Genomic DNA, 16,408 nt, shown 5'->3' on the forward strand with positions numbered 1-16,408 from the left:
CAGATCAATAGCTCCCTTGCTTACTTCTGCTGGTCATGTTCGCAAAGAGATATGGCAAATTGCCAAGTGTGATTTTCCTTTCAATAAATAATTTTGACTCAGTTTGCCTGCAAATATCTTTTCCTACCTTTGTGCTTTTCTCGCACCTTACAAATGACAGCAAAGGTATGAAAGGAGAGGAAGATACTGAGATACTTGCGTCCAGAGTACTAGAGATTGAGGTTCACAAGGATTAGGTGATAGAAATACTGCAGAATGTGATAACAGACAAGTCCCCTGGGGATGGGATCTGTCCTCGTATCCTCTGGGAAGCAAGGGAAGAGATTGATGAGCATTTGGCATCGATCGTCAAATCATCGTTATCTACAGGAATAGTGCCTGTGCAATGGAGCATAGCATACGTTGTTCCCGTGTTCAAAAAGTGTCGTAGAGACAACCCTGCTAATTACAGACCAGTGAGTCTCACTGCAGTTGTTAGTAACGTGTTGGAAAAGGTTATTATAGATAGGATTTATGACCATCTAGAAAAGAAAAATCTGATCAGGGACAGTCAGCACGGTTTTGTGATGGGTAGGCCTTGCCTAACGAATCTTATTGACTTTTTTGACAAAGTGACCAAACAGGGAGATGACAGTAAACCGGTTGATGTGGTGGATATGGGTTTCAGCAAGTTGTTCGATAAGGTTCCCCACAATAGGCTATTATATAAAATGCGATGGAATGGAATTGTGGGAGAGATGGCAGCTTTGATCATTAATTGGCTTGCCAATAGAAAACATTGTTATAGTTGATGGAACATGTTCTTCTTGGTGTCCAGGTACTGGCGACGTACCACAAGGGTCGGTGTTAGGACCACTGCTGTTACATGAGGTCTAACCTTGCCAATCAGTCTCCCATGGGGAACATTGTTGAACGCCTTACTGAAGTCCATATAGATCACATTTACTGCTTCGTCCTCATCAATCTTCTTTGTTACTTCAAAAAATTCATTCAAGTTTGTGAGACATGACTTCCCACGCACAAAGCCATGTTAACTGTCCCGAATCAATCCTTGTCTTTCCAAATACATGTACATTCTGTTCCTCAGGATTCCGTCCAACAATTAGAGCATTCTTGGCAGATGCAGTTTCATGTCGGGAATGCGAGTTCATATACTTTGTTGGGAAGAATCAAAAGACACGCTACTATTAAAATCGATAGAAACGCAAAAGATGTGCAGTGCAGAGGAGTCTCAGTGTTCTTATACATGAAACGAACAAAGGTTAATCACATATTTATTTCTTGCTGCCAAAAGAAAGCCTTTTCTGATGCTCACAATTAAAGAGATGGTTTTCAAGAAAATAGGGAAATTAAGTCACCAGTAGAGTAATCAATTACCAAGATATCCCTCGTGATGTTTTATGGGACATGTGGGATTTTTTTGATTATTGTTCTCCAAACGTTTTTACAATGGAACCGAGAGTTTTAGATGGGAAGTTAAGATCACGCATGACTATTGCCATTTTCGTCACTCACACACAATATTTTTTCCTTGTACGATTTATTTCGCTTTGTGGTTACTGCGAGTGGGCTTGTAAACTACACATGCTTGTGAGTTCATTCCTCACTGTTCCTCAACTCCAGCCAAACAGACTTTACGTCCTTATTTACTGAATCGAGGTAATCTCTAACCATTGCATAAATGTCATTAAAACTTCGATATTTCACAGGCCTCTGTATATCATCTTACAATATTAATTGATCCTTTACTGTATTGCAGTTGCGCAAAAGAAGAGAAAAATTGAAGAGAGAATGGTGGACCTCCGCTTCACACACCCGTTATTGAAGCGAAAATGCAGATTACTGCCCATAATGCGATCGTGGAATCATGTGCCAAACCCTCAGGAATCACAGAATAAGTGTAGTGCCACAGGGCATGTCAGGGACAGCACCAGAAAGACAACAGAAATGCTGCTCTGAGCTCCTATTTTGGATATATTTCTCAATGAGCAATAGAGTGTTACATGTGTTCCATCAGGAGTTACCTCACACAAGGAAGTAACCAGTGCTTCAGACGGTCATATCATCCGAGTTCCAAGCCTTGGAATCAGAGACATTCAATATTCTGTGCATAACTGCAAGGAACAGCTGTCCGAGGTGTTTACAGTCCAGGAGAAATTATGAATGCAGCTCTCTAGTTGTCAGCCTCTTTCTCCTATGTCGTGTTTCGTGCAGTCCCTGCGGGGAATGTCGTCAACCACGTTTGACCTGCACATGATGCGGATTGGGCCTTGTTTTCTCGTGAGTTGTTGTCTGAGTGAGGCTCTCGGTTTCTGTGCTGTCATAAGTCCGAGTGTTCGGAGGAGTCTGGATATCATTTTCCAGAATTTGTTTTTAATACAGGGAAGTATGATTTAAAAATTACCTCAAAGCATATCCTCGTTGCGAACTTTGTGTGCCATGCATTTGCGAATGAAAGTGTGTGGATATTGGTTCTTGGCAAAGAATTTGTGTGGGCGTCAGTCCAGCAGTCCCTAGTAGCAATACGTACAAACGGCAAGGGCCACACATTCGACTAGAATAGTACAACAATAATCGGACAGGGCAAGCAGAAGACAGCCAGACAATTCCTGGAAGCAGGGCACTCATCCACGGATTCCATCCGTTGGACCCAATCTGCAACCCCAACAAACGGAAGCAGCAGGAATGAAACCAAATGAATTCGTACCAAAACATGAGAGCAGCGCTTCACATGAACCTCTGTAGCGCTGAGAATGTCACCCAGACAGGCGAGGAAAAGTCTGCAAACCATCTTCCTCGCGTCACCGAACTTTTCAACAAGAACTCCAGAAGCATCCGAACTTCACATCTTTCTGCTCCAAAACACTCCGCTTTTCCACAACAGAGAATTGCACACTCAACTACCGCGTGTAAGATGAGAATATCGGCCCCTACACTACCAAGGGCGGCAGTAAGAGCGAGGGGAAACGGCTGCCACTGTCATTCCACAGCTACAAACGCTCTCTTTGAAAGGTACATTTTCGTATGAATATCGGGGCAGCAGTAGAATATGGGAACTAAACAGCCCGCGCTGTGTATTCATATTCTGGACAATGTGAGTTGTTCACAGTTTTCCCTGAAAATGAGTAGACGTCGTTATTTCACCGTTGTTGTGAAGCCAGATCCTGCACTAAATCTGCTCCCTCGTTTTTTGTTGTTGTGGCTAAAAGTTGGGCAATCGCAACGTAAAACTTTGTTATATTTCTCTCATTTCCTTCATTACTGTTCTGGTCAGGGAGGCTGGAGATTGGCTCGCTCGATCAGATGGAGGCACCAGCGCATTGTTGACCTAATTTAATCGAGAATATAATTGGTAATATTCACTTTGCATGGTACATTTTTCTGTTTTGTTTTATGTTACTTGAGCTCTTTCTGTTACTTGGCAATGCACTCAATCTCCAGAATGTCGGCAAGCTCCGTTTGGAATTGTTTCGGTGCTATTTGTGTGAGCAGTTCTTGACATACACGTCTCGCACTGCCTCACAGACAGAAGTAATGAGTTTGTGTGTCTGATAATGACTCTGCCTTTTGTGTTTTGCACCTGGTCCACGTTAAGAGCTGTCAGTTTTTGGATTCTCTGGAGAGTTGAGGGGATAACACGATTTGTGAGGTTTTTTTTAGTCAACGAGATTATTTGATGGAGAACTTGGGAATGTATCAAGGAGAATGGTCATTGTCTGTAAATGTCTGGAAAACATTCCTCTCTGTGTCATTTCAAAACATTACGCCTCAAGAAAAAATAAAATTCAAACAGGCTGACTTAGTAACAAACAGCATGCGTTTTTGCAAGTGGTCTATTGAAACTGTTGTCAGGTACTGGAGTGTCACAGAATTGCCTTCTTCTCCAACTTGCACCTGCTGAACAGATGACCGTAACTAATCTGAACATATTTGCCAATATTTGTCCCTTATCTCTCCGAACACTTCCTGTCTGTATACCCATTTAGATGCCACTAAATGTGGCAATTTATTCCACACGCACAAAAATGTCTCCCTTTCAAATTGTACTGCTCTCACATAAAACCTATGCTATCTCGCTTTAAACTCACGTGACCTCTGAAAAATTGTAGATTGACTATGTTCTCTGCTCGTCTACCTCATTATTTTGTAAACTTTTCCAAGGACATCCCTCAGGCCTGAAGCTCCGGGGAAAACTATCGAAGAATATTCAGCTTCTCACTAATGTCCACACCGTACAAACCTTTCAAATTGTTGTAAATATTTTTTTTAAATTATGCGAAGGTATTCATAGAAAGTGCCAGGGGAAATTGCCTGAAGTGAAGCGATGCTGAAACATTAGTCTTGACAGGTTTGGCACTTAGTTATCGTCAGGGAGCGTCGCCGAGTGGTTTAATGTAGGCAAAAACAATGAATACAGATGCTGGAGACCAGATTCAGGATCAGTGGTGCTGAAGAGCGCAGCAGTTCAGGCAGCATCAGAGGAGGAGTAAAATCGACGTTTCGGGCGATACCCTATATTCCTGATGAAGGGCTTTTGCCTGAAACGTCGATTTTACTGCTCCTCGGATGCTGCCTGAACTGCTGTGCTCTTCCAGAGAGGTTTAATGTGCTAGGTTAGGGTCCAGTCTCTATTGCGTCGTGGGTTTGAAACCCAACTTTGCAATAGAACAACTGCAGGCAGCTTTTTATGACAGAACTACACAGGTCCTGATGTTGCTTTATGGGTGTGTTTGTTACTCCTCGGGTCTCTCACCCTCTCTGCGATAAACACGGGAACATGAGCAACTGAATCTTAAAATAATGAGAACTACTGCTGTCCACATCCTCTCGAGAACTGTGCGTTTGGATGTGCACACGCACAATTTTGCAGCAGGTTGCAGTGTCTCAAATGGTCAGAGCATTTGGCTGAAATGTTGGTTGTCCGAGCCCAATAAGAGCACAGAGCCTCAAATATTTCACATCAAGTATTGAGACCGACCATATACTGACAATACAACCACGAGAATCCACCCATGATTGACCCTGAGTCCACAGTGAGTAAGATGGTCACGTGCAGCAGAATGTGACCCCACTCTCTACAAGCCCCTGCTGCCACCAGAAAGGGGCCACTGCAGTTTCAATCAGCGGCTTCCTGCCCAGCCATGGGACACAGCTCATGGAAACTCCTTCCTCAGGAATGGCTGTTGCCGTGTGAAAGGGTAAATAATTCTAATTCAAATTGCAAATGGCTTCAGAAGATTGTTCCTGTTTTTAAAACATTTTATAATCAGAATTCCTGTCTCGAATATTAGAAGTGGTAAACTTTGTAGGCAGGTAGAACAAAGCAAGTGTTGATTCTGACGACTCTGTCTCTTCAGCAGACGGGATTCCCTACACTCTAATCAGAAATTATTTGGTTTCCTGAGGTATTTTCCCGATTGATTTGCAGTCTGCCAGAGTGTCTAGGAATCAGTTCGGCGACCTAAGGATCAGGGTCAAAATATGAACATATTAACAGAGAATCGTAAATCCCGGGGCAAGGCCTAAATGGATTGTAATGGTCTGAAGAATAAATCTGAGAATTGAAAGACTTGAATAATGTTATTTTCAATGGGGAGGAATGAACGAGATTTTTGAAAATTGCCGTGTCAGCTGAATTAAACTCAGTATGAAATCATAAATTAACCAACACCAATCCTGTCCTGGTTCGCTCAGTCGGTAGAGTTTGAGACCTTTGATCTCAATGATGTGGGGTCGAGACCCACGCAGGGCGCTGTTGTTTGCTAATAGGTTTGCCGCTCTCCATTAATGTCGCAGGAGCGAATTCGCTGGCTGAGGCAGGTTTTGTTGACACATTTTTTCCTCCGTTTTTGATCATCTCTTAGTTTCTGAGTGAAAACTGTCTCCAATGTACTGCAGGTGCAAGAGACAAAGTTATCAGTACGGCCGAATATGCTATAAACGATGTCCCTTCCAAAACGTGAGGTACCATTCCAAACATGCCCCAACCAAAATGTCCAGAGACGTCGAATGCGAATGGCCACATGACAGTGACAGCTGCATGTCAAATGGTGCTGTATTGAATTAACTGAATGAGAATGCTCTGATGGAAACCGAATGGAACTCTCCCTGAAATTTTCCCAATTCACTCGGTAAATGATGCTGTTTGTACCCATATGGGTTTACGGAATGAACAGCTTATTGTCAGTAACAGAGGTGGGGGTGATGCAGGATAGTGAGATTTCTGTGTGGGTCAGAAGTGATTTGTTCGAACAGGGAATTCAAACGTCCACAGAGCAGACATAGCTGATTGGTCCAGGATCACACTTCTCCCTTCTGTTTCAGTACCAACAAAAGAAATTGCGGGAAAATCTCAACAGGACTGGTAGAATCTTGGAATGGAAAACCGAGTTAAGTCTTCAAGACCAGTGACACTTATTTCTCCATGTCCATCTCCGTCTACCTTTTTATTGAATATCTCCTGACTCTCAACTTTATACTCAGTTTCTCTTTTATTACTCCTTCTCCAAACATTCTCCCAGTCTCAAAATTTAATCGCAGATCTGTTTCATCTCTCACCTCGCCGAGTTATGAGAGGAGGATTTCGAAATGCACGATTAACTCTGTTTCTATTTCCTTAGATACTGGATGGCCAGAGACCAGAAGGCATCAGAGTACAGTTAGAGCTTTCAGCCCATCTGGTCTGCCCGCCATTCGGTCATGACTCATATCGTTCCCAAACCAATTCTCAGCCTTCTATCTGTGACACTTAGCTCCCCTGAATTTAGGATCCTGTCTTTTTCCCAGAGTGCGAATGAAACCATCCCAACCGTCTCCACATCTGCTGGCGGCTGTTACACCGTATCTGTGTGTGATCGAGCTCGGTTTCAGGCCCACACAGCAAACACGTCTGTTCTGAACAATGCACTTCCCGCTACATGACAGATCGATCGGGTCTCTGACCACATGGTTTTTCTGCGAGTCAGTAGTTAGCTGCTTCACCACCCACGGAAAGTACCGTTGCTTCAAAATGTGGGGACAAAGAACGATAGGCACAAGAGTTTGTACAGGTTAGGTCGAAAGGGTTATTGTGAACTTCAGTGGAGTCCCTGCTTCAGAGTCTGGGTTTGAATCGCCTAGGCCTGGATAAAATTCCAATTCAGGAAATGAAGATTTATTTCTCTTCTTGTGGCTAATCTGAAAGAAAACTATTTTCTGCTTCCACAGAGAGCACAGACCCGGTTCTGCCAGAAGGAATCCAGTGATTGATTGCTGGAATCTTAGAGTCATAGAGATGTACTGCAGGGAAACAGACCCTTCGTTCAAACCTCTCCGTGCTGACCGGAAATCCCAACCCAATTTGGTCCCTCTTGCCAGCACACGGCCCATATCCCTCAAGACCCTTCCTACCCATATACCATTTCAAATGCCTCTTGAATGTTGCAATTGTACGAGCCACCACCACATCCTCTGGCAGCCATGGCAGCACATACACGAATAAATTGTCACTGCAAATCCCCTCTAAGGATCTCGCCTTTCTGAGCTGAAACTATCTCGCTGTTCATTCAATGTCGCTGGGTTTAATTCTTGGAACTTCCTCCCTTTCGACATCATGGCTGTATCACTGTGTTGAGCACTTCGAGGACGAAGTAAAGTAACTTACCATCTCAATCTTTTGAGTAATTATGCTTGGGCAGTGAAGCCTATCCCAAAGAGTGACGTGTATTCTCCTGAATTTCGTTTGAAAAAGCTGCAGTTTCCAAGTGGACACCCGAAACTGGTCCGGAACAAGTGTAAAGTTTCGAAGGGAAAGTAGGATAAACTGAAAGTCAATGATGACTGGGATGAATGAGGCAGAAAGTGAGTGAGGGGCTGTTGGTACAAGGATCAATGTCAGTGCTAATGGTTTAGCCCTTACTGCCCACTGTTAACATCGACTCACACACCATTCCTGGTAGATTCACCACCATTACCCTGATCTCTTGGTATGAGTTTCCCTCTGTGCATATTCAGGCGGTAAATCGGCCCCGAGAGGATGAACGCATACTGTTTATCCCGTCAGGTTAAAGAGGTGAAGGCATCAGTTTGAAATCAAAGCAAGAAGAGATTGCCTCTTCCTGTACATTTTCAGTGGACAGTCACCAGCTGTGAACTTCTTTTCTGCACGAGCGGATGTTGATATAAATTCTCATCGAGCAGCTTTATTACAGAAAGGTGGTCCGATTAACTGTGATCAAATACTTCATTAAATGCTCTTATTGATTTGAAGAACAGTGTCTGTGGTTTCGTCAGTTAAAGCATATGGTAATAACCAGGCGTTAATGGTGTCAAATGCTGTCAAATGTTCTGTACATTGAAAGTTCATTGTTTAAACTTCTTGTAAAAGCCGTATTGTTTATCCAACATCGCGAAAGTGACGGATCAGCATGCTTCTTGTGTTTGAGCTCAGACCGTTGTTATTTCGTGCTACCAAGCCCTACCGCCTGATGTGGACCCATTAATCGATGTTCTATCCTGCTAATTCAACGCAGAGTTCTTTTTACTCTGTTCGACAAGGATTTGTCTATCTCTTCTACTATTATTCTCCGTCCGTCTTTTCAAGTTTGTTGGGAATAATGAAGAGATGCAGGAGACACTGCAGACTTGCAGGACAATGTTGTAGTAATAACGCATCCAATGAGATAATGGCTCTCATTGTCTGCTGTCACCATTCATTGATTTTAGGCAAACGGCAAAGGCACCATAGAAATCCTTTTATTGGAGAGAAACTGCTTTTTTTCTGGTCTATTATGAATGCTATTTAGAATTGTAAATGCTCATAACGTTTTGTGTGAACAAATGTCACCTGATCTCAGACCTAAGTAACACAGACATTACTTGGAGACTGTGAGCCCAGTTCTACACACTCTGGCCGGGAGGGATGAGAAAGCCACGGACCAGACTCCGATTTTAACACTTTTCCAAGAGTAGAAATGAAAAATGAGGGATATTGACAGACAGAGAGTGGGGGAATGTAGAAGAGAGTGAGATGGCACAGAGAGACAAAGGGAGGCAAACAGAAATTCTCCATTCACCATGGCTGCTCATCGACATAAAGGCGAAGAAAAAGGTAATGAAGGCCAGCCTTTCACCAACTCAGAGCAACAGCAACAACATTACAGCTTATAAAGGAATTTTGCATTTTTACAGATGTCGTCTGTCAGCTAATGAGAGATTCTGGTAGACATGCTGTTTCGTGAAGTGAAATTGACAATTACCCAGGCAATAAAACAATAAAAAGCATAAGTAGCCTGAATCTGTGATATGAAACATTAAATCTCTTTGTCTCCACAGATGCTGTCATGCCTGCAGAGTTTCTCTGTCAATTCCTGTTGTTGATTCAGATTTCCAGGATTTGCACTTCTTTGTTTTATGCTAGTCTGAATCCTGTTTGTGACAATACTCGATTAATTGCCAGTTCCATACAACATTCCCTGCTTTGGGAAGGTTGTCAACAACATAAACGGTCAGAGGAAATCCCCCATTGCTACAGCAGTGAGAGCACTGAGTCCTTAACAGTAGACTTCCACGGAAAGTGAAATATGGCGCTATAAGTTTTCTCAATGAATCCACTTTTACTTTTTTCATTTGGGATCATTTTAGCTGCACATCAGTTTCTTTCTTTCTTCCATTTCTGTCAGCTTGGAAAAGGCCTTTCCGCCCATCTGCAGTGAGGGTTATTGGACATTCATCTTTTCGAGTCCAGGAGCTACTATTTCTTGGAGGACCTTCTGCACTGCATCTCGGGTGGGGTGGGTGCGAGGCTGTACCACTATATTCACCTGTCTATAGATATCGGAGAAGGGTCTATCTATTCCACACCACCAGGCTTCCTCATCGCTCTTCTGAATCTTGGTTATTATTACCCTTGCCATGGCACCTCCTTCTTTGATAACAGGAAACCGATATCCCGTGTCAGGTGTACCTGTAGCCGTGGTGGATACTACTAAGTGCCAGTAACTGGGTACACAAGGATCTCTGCGTAAATATTTATTGAATTATTTATAGTCATCCTGGTTACCAAACGGGCATGTAAAGGTCAACTTAGCATCCTTGGTTAAGATTACCGTCTGCGGTTGTATCTCAGACACCCCTGCCTTCACGAGTCGTCCTGCCATGCAGCCCCATATTTTTATGAGCCTTCTAATCACTACTTGCACTTACTTGGATCCGGTGTTGTCCGATGTCTCCACAAGGTCAGCTACACGTTTGCAATGGCTGGCGTGTATCAACGTGGCTCTTTCGGCGATCTTAACAGCTGTCTGTGTTGTAGGGAGCCCTTGGAACGGTCCCAGCCAGCTGTTGGCCTTCAGGCTTTTGCTCCTGAAGTCTTTCACCACTATCCAGTCTTCAGTTTCTAGATTGTGCATCTTCCCTTCTGCTGGTTGGGGTAGTGCTGCCCTTCTTTTGATTCTGTATTTGAGACAGAAGTGTGGAGAGTTTTATACCGTAACATAACATCTCGTCCTCACAGTGGTCTATTATCTGTCTTACAATCGGTCTTGGGCCAATTCCTGTATTGGGCCACCTTCCAAACAAAATCTCAAACGTTCTAAGATTTACTCTTCCTCTCCTTCATATACATTAGCACAATTGGAAATGTCTTTGTCCATGGCACTTCTAATTCCTCACAACATTTTGCCAATTTATTTTTAAGGGTAGTTTTCTCTCTTTCAACTGCCCCACCGCTCGCTGGGTGATAGGCACAATGTTGCCTCACCTTTATTCCCAAGTAATTACTGATCTGCTGTACGGCAATATTTATAAATGGCTTTCCATTGTCCCTGCTTAGCCTTTCAGGGATGACCCATCTCGGAATTATTTCAATTAGCAAAGCCTTGGCTACCGCACTGGCATCCTGTTTAGACGTTGGAGCACTTCCACCACCTTGGGAAAACATCAACTATTACCAGACAATGCCTTTTCCCTTCGCTGGGTGTTAGTTCAATAAAATCCATCTGTAAATGTTCAAAGGGTCTTTGGGATTGGGGGTGTTCTGCCTGATTCTTTTGTATTCCCCTCCCCACATTATTAGTGGCATAGATAACACATTATTCACATTTTTTATGAGTAATGAGTAAATCCCTTTCTGTACCAGCGTGTTGAAATATTGTCGTCCATCCCCACTTTTGACACATGGTCCTTACCGTGTGTTACTTTGGCATAGAAAGGGAATAAAGATCGTGGTAGACAGGGTTTACCATTGGGGCCACACTGCACCCATTCCCTCATTCTGCACCCTGCCCTTGTCCATTCACGCTTCTCCTTCGTTGTGGCCTGTGACTGTAAGTCCCATAAGTCTGCTTTGGAATACAAATATTTGACATACACATGTCAAACTGATCATTTGGCGGCTGATTGACTGCCGTCCTTGCCGCTGAGTCTACATTTTCATTGCCTTGAGAAATTGAATCATAATTTTTCCTGTGGGCTTTACATGGACACACAGTGATTGATTTAGGCAATCGGACTGCTTTCAGGAGGTCAGAGATCAGGCCATGTTATGTGATTGGCTTTCCAGTGGAGGTCAGAAAGCCCTTGTATTTCCACAAGGATCCAAAATTATGTACAACCCCGAATGCATATCTGCTGTCGATGTAAAAATTCTGCCTTCGGTCAATTTACATGCCTCATTGAAGGCAATCAGCTCTGCTGCTTGCGCTGACGGATGAGAAGGAAATGATCCCGCTTTGACTACCTCGTGGGTAGTTGCTACATCATATCAGACACTGGCCTATCTCTTTGCTTCTGAATGCTGACCTATCCACAATAAAACGCCGTATCCAGATTCTAAATTGGTGAATCCTACACGTCTGGTCTCGGGCTTCAAACCTAAGAACTTCAACTGTTGTTCCACAAGTTGTAGTTTTGCGAGACAAGATGGCAGAGCATCGCAAGCCTACCTTTCTCACATTGTTTCTCTGTTGATGCTGCGATTAAGCATTCGCTTACATACTGCAGAAGCACTGACCCCCCCCCACCCGGTTAAAACAAGAGTCTCCAGACTCCTGTGTCGAGCCTCGTTAATTATGGTGCGGACTCACAGTATTCTTGAAAATGTCACGTGAAAGTATACTATTGGCCTTTGAATGGAAATGTGAACCAGAATTGAATGTTGGTGTGTAACGGTACACAAAACAAGGCATTTGCTAAATCCACAATTCAGAGCCAGTTACATCCGGTGGAATTTGAGCCAATATAATATAGGAGTTGGGGACATTTGGGGTGTGCGGAATAACAGCGTTATTGATAACCTGCAGGTCATGAACAAACCTCCATTCCCCCGATTCACCTGGAATGTTTGCCTTTTTGAACGAAAAAAATGGGTTTGCTCACCAGTGATTATTCACGGGGGATTATCACTCCAGCCTATAAGAGAGATTCAAAGACTGGGGTAATTCCTTGCACAGCCTCGGGTTTTATCGGTTCTTTTGCTTTGCAAGGACGATACTCAGACTTCGGAGTTATTCTTAAGGGTTCGTATGAACCCCACATCGTGTTAGCCTTTTCCCCTGAAATCAGTTGGGACCCTTCTTAATCTTGGGTCCGAGATATCTACCATAGGTAAACGCCAGACGACACCACTGGTGGGTATTACCTGGACTGCCCTGTCTGCCTGAGTTAGCCGATTTAATATCTTCCTGTACGTCCTTATAACTGCATTGAAGCAGATAACCACACCGACCCTGAAGATACAATCTTTCGTTTTTTTGTGGCTGTCGTACCCATGGTCCCAAATTCTGACACCTGTCGCTGGATGCCTTCGCCAATGATCCGTGAGGAAAAGAGCCTTCCACATCAAAAATAAACAGGGTCTACTTAGCGTCACAGATACTTAAAAAAGTTTAAAGTGACAGCACGTCTGTGACCATTCCAATAAAATTCACACAATAACAACTGATCAGGTTTAACCAATCTCCTGAACCAATCCTTCTCTTATGATTAGTCAGGACCATCGCGGTGTATGTGTGCTGTGCAGTGCAGCATATCTCCAGCAAGAAAATCGGTGTTAATGGGATTAACATGGCTACTTGCTTCCTGGGTGAGTGAATCGCTGAAGGAACCTATCGCTCTCTGACATGCATCACGGGTCATGATTCGTATTTTCCAGCCTGCACTGTTAAATCTTCTTTTTGTATTACCTGCAAGCCCGTCGGGATACTGTGCAAATCCGACCCCAGTCTCACTATGAGATCCCGAGACATCAGACATACAGAACAAGATTCTGATAACAGAAATGAGAATTGGAATTTCTCCGCATTACTGGTTTCGCACAATAGGGGTGCGGTAAATCTCTCGCCTGTCACGAATCCTGACGCACCCATTAAGTTGAGGAAGCTTCCGTTCATCTTTATTTGCGTCGACTCTCTGAACTGCCTTGATTTATGAACTGAATATGTTGCCCTTGTATCTTCCAAAAAAGTAAGAGGTGCACCTTCCACATATAACATAGATGTAAGCATTGACTTATATGCATCATCGTTGTACTGAAAATGTAGTTCACGCTTCGGTAACTCAGTGCTCAGTAGAGAGGTGGGACATGTTTCAGTGCCCATAACGTTAGTAGTAGAGATGAGCATAAGCGAGTATTCGTTGCCAAGCATAAAGCAAAGAGGTTTACCTATAACTTTGGGGCTGCCCACCTCCAACTCAGCCTTCCTCCATTAGTCACCCTGCTGCCCAGCCTCCAGAGCCAATTGAGGCTGTCTGGGCGTGCACTGCCTCACTCAGTGGTCCATTGCTCTGCAAACAAAGCACCCGCCAGATTTACCTCTGCCAGCCCTTCTTTTCACGCAGCACCTCCTTCCAAAGGCTGGGAGACCATTTGCATCATAGTCAGCTGAGCCTTATGTGTTTGCTGTTCCATCTTTAATTTCCGTTTTTCCTTCTCTTGGGCAAGAAAGTTTTCAGCATGAAGCGCGTGGAGTTCCATCAAATTCAGGTTTCCTGTGTCCCAGGTAATACATTGGCAAGACGCCTCATGTAATGGGCGCCTGATAGCTTTCACATATTCCCTTTAAGGTACAATTCGCTTCTTCTTAGCAACACTTCAAGGTCAGTGGCCTGAAACATTCGAGTTCCTTTCCAGATATGGAGTTGTTTTTTTTCTTCTAATTCCTTGGCTGTTGATATGGTAGTTTGCTGGCCTTGTACGTCTGCTATTAGTTCGGTTTAAATATACATAGTTTTTCTTTCTGTCTCCAACACTTGCCCTCTGCAAAGTCGGGCCCTTCCTTTTTTGTTTCCCTGTGCTTTTATTGGTTTCAAAAGAAATGTTAATTTTCCATTGCAATGGACATCACATTATTTTAACGATCTCGAGGTCGGTGCAACATCGAGAGCCGAAGTGCCTGTACTGCACTGTAACGTTCTATGTTGTAAGATACATTTCCTGCTGGTTTCCGATGTCTCTCCTTACTGTGGAAACTTCTGGACACATCTTCCAGTGATTTGTCTGCACTTCATTCAATCCAGAAAACTGTAGTTCCTGCTGAGAATGTGATCTCTCTACAATGGAGAGAGGAAAACAGAGTCGGTGACAAAGATGAGATCACTTACGTTCTGTCCAGAATCAGCAAAAATTACCCCGGTCTTCCAGTGTCCTGTCACTTTAACATTGCATTGTGTACCCAAGCCATCATACCAGTCTCTGGTCTCCTGCAGTTCTCCTTCAAGGCACAGCGCAAGCTGGAAGATCGGCAACTCATTTTCTACTGAAAGAACATGCAGATTTCAGGACCCAACATCGAGTTCAATCATTTTGGATCCTGTCCGCCCTCTTCCACATTTTTCACCCACCTACACATCCCATCAGTTCCGAACACGAATCATTGGACTCGAAGCGTTAACTGTCCTTTCTCATCATAGATGGACAAGAGCTGCTGATTTTGTTCAGACATTTTGGCATTTCTTCAAAGAACATTTCTTCTTCCGTTGTAATCGCAAGACTGCAGGAACCGTCTGATTGCAGGAGGAGAAGTTTACAGGAGATGAAAATAATGCCAAGGGCTGGGCCATTCCCATTGTGAAGGTAGATGAGCTAAGCTGGGGCTGTGTAACTAAGCACAGAGAAGGCTGAGTGAGAAACTGATTAACATGCACATATTATGAAGAGGATAGATATGTATGACAGGAATAAGGCTGTTTGGGAAGGAATAATAACCAGTGACATCGATGAAAAGCAGGAGAAAAGCGGTTTAGAGGAGATTTAGGAAGAACGCTTTCACCATAGAGGGTTGTTAATCTGGAATTTCTTAACTGAACGTGTGGTAATGCTAAGTGTTATGAGGACATTTCAGCAGTATATAGCCGTACACTTGAAGATCCAGTGCACACGTGGATAAGGACCAGATTCTGGAAAGTGTGACGAGGTCAGACAGACGTGAGATGGGTGTCCCGAACGAAATCGCTCTAAGGTAAACTTTTGTGCTGAAACCTGGGTGAGGCCGCGACTCTGTGGTGCAATGGAAAGCGCGTTGAATTTCTACGCCTTTCTTAAGACTGCCATTCAAAAGTTGTGAATGCAAATCTCAGCAGAGTCGAGTTTTAGTTTATGTTTTGAAAGGTGTTCAGACCAGACTCGGCTGCTCATCTGCAAAACCTAAAACATTCATGCAGAAACCCAACTGTCTCGAAATGCAACATTTTCCTCTCAGCGATGAATAACTTCGATGTCTATTTATGGTAGAGATCGATAAATATGTGTTAGCCACTTGGCAACACGATGATATGGATACGCTGGAAAAAGACATATAAGTGTTGTGTGAGCTATGATGGTACAGAATGGCGTGGCGGGGCAGGAGCGGTGTTAAGAATGGCCTACTTCTGCTCCTTTCTGTTTGCGTCTTTTCTGGCCCAGGTTTTTAAACAAACACAATTAGAACAATGTGAATCTACACCAATTAATATTTTCTGTCTCACCTCCACTTCGTTACCCTCCCAGCTGGAATAGATAGCTCCTGTTTCAGCTTTAGGTCAGACAGTGGAGGATTCTCACAAGTTCTCTGTCAGGCTGAACATCCTTTCACATAGGTTTCCAAGCGGACAGATGGAGCAAGCGATTACATGAATGCTGGGGATTCAGGGACAGATTTCCCTTTTGCTGGGCTAGACTTCTGGCCAAGGTAATGAACATGAATTTCTGACATTTTGAAACTTACTCGGGATTCTTGCGACTTTACTAATTAAACTAAAATTCAATTTGCCCTTGCACAACATGATTCAATTTTCACTATTTATAAAAAAAACCATGCCACGTGCCCTTGGATGTAGTAATGCAGAAGATTGTTGACGTTGTGTACAGTGTGGGTCATTGTGCCGTATGAACATTCCAAAAGATGCTGGTGAAGTACCAGTGAATCGAATTCCCTGACGAATTGATACCGATAGA

Source organism: Chiloscyllium plagiosum, unplaced genomic scaffold (assembly GCF_037043375.1).
Source record: "Chiloscyllium plagiosum isolate Xiang-an unplaced genomic scaffold, Cpla_swu_hap1 HiC_scaffold_42, whole genome shotgun sequence".
Classification (NCBI taxonomy): Eukaryota; Metazoa; Chordata; class Chondrichthyes; order Orectolobiformes; family Hemiscylliidae; genus Chiloscyllium; species Chiloscyllium plagiosum.